We start from the raw sequence: 6,897 nt of genomic DNA, 5'->3' as shown, positions 1-6,897 counted from the left end.
GTATGTATCAGATATAATCATAAATGCAAATTGTCTCAGTCAAAAGAAAATGACTGGCAGAATGGATCAAGAAACAGGATCCAACAATATGCTGCATTCAAGAGACATTTAACCCAAAAGAAATTCATAGACTAAAAGTCAAAGGATGCAAAACAATTCTCCATGCCACAGGAACCCCCCCCCCGCAAAAGAAGGGGTTGTTATTCTATTTGCAGCAATGTAAACTTCAAGCCAATATTGGTCAAAAGAGTCAAGGAAGGTCACTACATACTTGTTAAGGGACAACTCCAAGAAGAAGGGTTAACAATCATAAATATATATGCATGAAAAACCAGTGCACCCAACTATATAAAACAAATATTAACAAACATGCTCAAAAGAAGAATTAACATAGTTGTAGTGGGGAACCTTAATACCCCAATCTCACAAATAGATAGGTCAACTAGACAAAAAGTCAACGAAGAAATCTCAGAATTAAATGAAGCCTGTAAACAAATGGACTTGGTAGATGTCTACAGTGTTAAACCCCAAAACATCAGAATGTACATTATTCTCAGCTGTACATGGGATGTTCCCCAAAATAGACTAAATATTAGCCCACAAAATGTTTAAGTAAATGTAGAGGAATTGAAATCATGCCATGTATACTATCTGACCATAGCACAATGAAATTGGAAATCAATGAAATAAGAAATCATAAAAACTACATAAATACATGGAAATTAAAGAACACACTTCCGAGCAACCAATGTGTTACACAGAAAATAAAAGACAAAATTAAACAGTAGATACAATTTAATAATAATGCCAGTACAACATACTGAAACTTATGGGACACAATGAAAGCAGTCCTAAGAGGGAAATTTATAGCAATAAACTCTCACATCATGAAAACAGAATGAGATCAAATAAACAACCTAATGTTGAACCTCAAACTTCTAGCAAAAGAAGATCAAATCAGACACAAAGCTTATATGAAGGTAGAAATTATAAGAGCATAAATTAATACAATTGAGACTAAGAAAACAATACAAAGAATCAATGAACTGATAAATTGGTTTTTAAAGAATTAATAAAACTGATAAACCACTATTCAACCTCATCAAATAAAGGAAAGAAAAAACAAAATTCAAGCAGTTAAGAATACAAGGGGGAAATCACAATAGATCCTACAGAAATTCAGAGGGTCATCAATATCTACTAGGAGAATTTATATTCTAATAAGATGGAAAACACAGAAGAAATGGAAACAATTACTAGAAACAATTGCATTGCCAAAATTAAATCAAGAAGATATAAAAATTCTTTGCCATTTGTATTTCTTTATCTGAGAAGTGTGTATTCATCTCAGCTGCCCATTTTTGGATTGGGTCTTTCAATTGGGGGTGGGATGATGTTTTTTAATTCTTTATGTGTTCTAGATAGAAGACCTTTGTCCAAGGGACAGTCAGCTAAATTTTTTCCCAATGTGGGTTTTCTTTTTACTCTACTGGTGATTTCTTTAGATGTGCAGAAACTTTTCAGTAGGATGAGATCCCAGTTGTTGATTCTTTGAAGTATTTCATGGGCAGTTTGGTGTTTGTTCATGAACTCTCTGCCTTCCCCTATGTCTTCAAGGTTTTTACCTGCTTTCCCTACCAGTAGATTTAGTGTTTCTGTTTTAATATTGAGATCTGTGATCCATTTTGACTTCAGTTTGGTACATGGTGATAGACTTAAGTCTATTTTAACCCAATATCAACCAATGAAATTGAAAATGTCTTTTAAAATTTACCAACAAGAAAATCCCAGGCCCTGATGGATTTACTGTTGAATGTTTACATAGAGAAGAACTAATACCATTAATGCTGAATCTCTTTAAGGAAATTGAAAGGGAAGCAATACTTCCAAAATCATTTCTAGAGGAAATTATTACCCTGATTCCAAAACCAGAGAAGAACCCAACAAAAAAGGAAAACTACTGGTCAATCTTCCTAATGAACATAGATACAAAAATACTCAATAAGATACAGGCAAACAGAATGAAGCAAATCATCAAGAAGATTATACACCATGATCAAGTAGGTTTCATCCCCAGAATGCAGGGATGGTTCAACATTGTCTTGGTTACCTTTCTCTGACTGCTGAGACAAAATACCCAATGCCCAAAATTAAGGAAGAAAAAGTTTATTTAGCTTACAGTTTGTGGAGGTTTCACTCTGCAGTCAACTGGTTCTGAGGCAGGGTGGCATGGCACAGAGGTAATACTGCAAGGCAGCACAAAGCAGAAAAAGCAGCAAGAGGAGAAGGGGGTGGGCACCAAGCAAGCCTCCTTACCTCCCTTATCTTGTATGCTGGGTATTTGCATATACTCACACCATCTCCATGCCCTTCTCTTGCACAAGCTCAGGAGGAATACAACGTAAAGACCCTGGCTCCCTGCTGAGTCACATAGTTAACCTTCTAAACTTCTCAAGTTGATACATTGAACATTCTAGAGCAGTAAGGACATGTCCTTTTCACCCCAGGATGTAGAACTGGTGAGTCACTTAGTTAAACTTCTAGACTCCTCAGGTTGACACAATGTACCAACCATAACAAACATACCAAATAAATAAATGTAATACACCATATTAACACAGTCACAGACAAAAATCATATAACCACCTCAATAGATGCAGAAAAAACGTTTGACAAAGTCCATACCCATTCGTGATAAAACCCTACAGAAAATTGGAATATAGGGTCTTTATCTTAACCTGACAAAAGCCATCTATGGCAAACCAACAGCTAATATTATACTAAATGGTCAAAAATTGTAAGCTTTCATTCTAAAATCATTAAGAAAATAGTAAAATCAGAAGTGATGCCCACTATCACCTCTCCTATTCAATATAGCTCTGGAAACACTAGCCAGAGAAATGAAACAAAACAGAAATAAGAGGAATAAGGATAGGACAGCAAGTAGTTAAATTACCATTATTTTCAGATGACATGATACTGTACATAGAAGACCCCAAAAGCTCCCCCAAAAGACTTGTACATTTAATCACTGAATTTAGTAGTGTAGCTGGATACAATGTCAGCATTCCAAAAGCAGTCATTCCTTCACAAGCAACAAACTCACAGAGAGAGAAATTAGGGAAACCACACCCTTTACAATAGCTTCTAAAAGAAAGACCCAATCTAAAAACTGGCATCTGAAATGAAAAGACTCTTATAAGATGAAGATGTAGAAAAAGCAAATAAATATATGAAAAAATTTTCAACACCATTGGTCACTTGACAGATACAGATTAAAACAATGCTGAGATTTCATCTCACCCAAGCAAGAATGGCTATTATCAAGAAATCAACCAACAACAAATGCTGGAGGTACTGGGGGGGGGGAGGAACTCTTCTTCACTGTTGGTGGGAGTGTAGACTGGTGCAACCACTGTGGAAGTCAGTGTGGAGATTCCTTTAAAAAGTAGGAATACAGGACCCAGCTATTTCCCTACCAGGAGCTTTCCCAGAGGAATTAAAAACATCATACCATAATGATGATGTGTACCCAAGTTTATAGTAGCACAATTTGTATTAGTTAAACCTTGGACACAACCTAAATGACCATCAACTGAGGAATGGATAAAAAAGATGTGGGTTTTTTTTATATATAATGGAATACTACTCAGCCATAAAGAAAAATAAACCTGAGATGTTTATAGGTAAATGGATGAAACTTGAGACTATAATTTTAAGTGAAATTAATCAGACCAATATGTGTAAACATCAAATTGTCTCAGTGTGAGAAACTGAATGAGTAAATAAGATCTAAAACGTACAATAGATGTTGTAAATGGGAAGAAATTGTTCAAAATGAAAGAAAAAACTGTGATGAGAGAAAGGGGAAAAGAAGGAAGGGAAAAGAATATATATATATATATATATATATATATTTATACATACACACACAAGATAGTTTAGATAGTTATACAGCTACTTTCTCTTAGTTTAGTGAAAAGAAAGTTTGGTGCTAATACTTTTTTGGACAATATTTCAAGCCTATATCTTGTACTTTGAACAACTACTATGACCATAATAATATGCAATGTATTAATTATTGTTACTCTAATACTAGCTTGTTTTGAAATGCTGTTTTATTGTTAGTTTTACTTTTTTATGTTTAAAATGAAAAAATCAGCACACATGAAAAAAGTATCATTTTTCTTTAACTTGTGAAATGGAAAGAACAATTTATCTACTCTGTAAAGTTGTCATGGGATTAAAATATATTCTCCTCAAAATGTTAATCAAAGGATCTGGTATATAAGGAATAACAGCTTATTCTTACTTTTGTAAAACACTTGAAGTCCAGAAAGCACAACCCAGAACACTCTTGAGTGCTGATATTTGCCACGGTTTTTATTACTTAGCTTCTTAATTGATTTTAATAGAGTCTTTTAGCTTCTAGCAAAGCTAGTTTCCATGTCGTAGTTGAGAAACATGGAGGTGCTAACTGAAAATGGCACACTGAATATGTGTTGTTATTTTCTTTCAAATTTATAAGATTGGTATTTATAAACTATGGAGGCAATAGCATAAATGTCCACTTATATTTTGGAAATATTTACTTAACGCTATAAAATGCCTTATCTTGTATTAAAATTATTAACATGGGAGATGCTGAAAAAGCACAGCATAACTAATTCCATTTTCCCTTTTTGCATTATTTAAAAATGCAATCTGAATTTTTTTGATACATTATTTTCACTTTTAAATAACCAAAGTGCTTCTCAGCAAAGTGCACAATCATTTGTAAATTTATTTATATCAGTGTGTTAGCGAATAAGTGCACCTTCCTACCACAATGGATTCCTTCTACCTGTAAGTCTCTTAAAATGACTTTTCCTTTCTTATCTTTACGAGAATATTTTATGTATATATAATACTCTCATTCTTGTAGATTTTATACAACCATATCACCTCATGTTTTCATGAAGGTGACCTTTAAAATACATAAGTTTCTGTAATAAGAATTACAACCATAGTAGAGAACTGCATCTACTAGCACTTTCTGAGGATTTGCAAGTTGCTCTACCTCATTTGTGTAGGGCTGTTAGAAACTCAAGGAAACAGGAATGTGAATTAATTAAACACCATTGTTTATGCTATGCTCACATAAATAATTAAACTAACCAACACAGTTGTTCTCAAACTCTTGTAGCCTGATTAACTATACCTTTAAATGTTGTACATCCTTTGCACAATGCTATAAATTTGAGACATACATTATTTATAATTCAGTATTCACATTGTTTAAATGTAACTATTAAAGTGAACCCTGAACATTATTGATGAAACACAAGGAAATAAAACTATACATTGTCCTTTTAAAATATAGGGAGCCTGGGTCATTAAATTTTTATTATGGAGTTTCATGCATAATGAACTTTTAAAAATAACTATTTTTAATAAAGTGAAAAATACATCTACAGCCACAATTGCAGTACTGTATACATGGCCTTTATTTGAAAGTCACATTTGATATTAAATTTGCTTATCATTCTCTATATTACTGCTGAGGTCAGAGACTCCAAAATTCTATAAATTTCATATTGTAATCATTTTTTTCAATTTTTAAAATTTAGGATGTGAATAATAACAGTTCATGGTTGAGTATTTTTACATACATTTCTAAATCAACTAGTAGAATCTGTTATATCCCTTATCAAAAGATTTTAACTTTCTGCATGCTGTGATACAACCATATGAACATAGCTTCTAAGGGATCTGAGATGATGAGAGGATTGATAGGGCCTCGACAGCCTTTCATCGATGTGACTGAAGTGACCCACATCACATCTGACGTAGTTCACTGGCTGAACCTCCAGATTTTGCTTCTCCCTAACTGCAAGAGAGTTTGAGAAGTGGTACATGAGCATGAGTCTTTCATACTATTGAGAACATGCTAGAAACTAGTAAGGTATATGGTAAATATTTAAAGAACAATAAGAAAATCTATACTTTCTGAAAAATCTACATTTCATACTCTAGCAAGATAAATAAATGTACTCTATACAATTTTATACTTCCTAAAAAGGAAACATAGATGAAGTGATTAATATGCATCATGGACCCTGATTTATTTCAGAGCAAATTTTAGTTAGACTCAAACTAGTTGACTAGAATATGGACAACTGTTGGAAATATTGAATGTGATGAATGGTGGGAAAGATTAAAAAGATCTCAGAGTGATTTTTAGTAGAACTGCTTCAGTGGCAATTAATGTTCTCCAAACCATTAAGGAGTAATGGAGATGTAAATCAGTAGATAAAACTTGTAACGTGAGGTGGTAAGTACTGTATACTGATACATAATACTTCAGTTCATCAGCATGTCCGCTTGTGATCAGTTTGGTTCATGAACAGATGCATTTGGCAAAATTTCGGTTTTATTTGTAAACTCTGCATGGAGTGGTGAACACAACCATGACCAACTTCCTTAGAATCATGGGATGAATTAAGTCCATAAACTGAGATAGCGCTGTAGATATACAAGCATCAAGACTAAAATTCCCTCTATTTGAATAAGGAAAAAAATAAAATTTCTACAGTAAAATTGATATTAGATAAACACTTTGAACAGGGTATTTCAGACAGAAGGAGCAGCAGGTGTAAATGTATGGACAGGAAATTTTAGAGGATATTCAGATAAGAAATCATATAAGATTTCCTGAAAAATGATGTTTTAAGAATGGTTCCTCTGGCTACAGATTGAAAATAGACAGAAAAGGAAAGAGAATAAGACGTGCAGCTTCTTTCCACAGGCTCTGTAAGATCTAATGAGGCTACAATCACGGAGTGAAAAAGGTGCGGTGGATTTTATCAGCTATAGTGGTTCTTGGTAACTGAAGACTTGATACGACAGAGGAGTCTA

The sequence above is a fragment of the Chinchilla lanigera genome, unplaced genomic scaffold (assembly GCF_000276665.1).
Source record: "Chinchilla lanigera isolate Chin_1 unplaced genomic scaffold, ChiLan1.0 scaffold00016, whole genome shotgun sequence".
Lineage (NCBI taxonomy): Eukaryota > Metazoa > Chordata > Mammalia > Rodentia > Chinchillidae > Chinchilla > Chinchilla lanigera.
The sequence above is the reverse complement of the archived record's forward strand: the minus strand, read 5'-3'. Positions refer to the sequence as shown.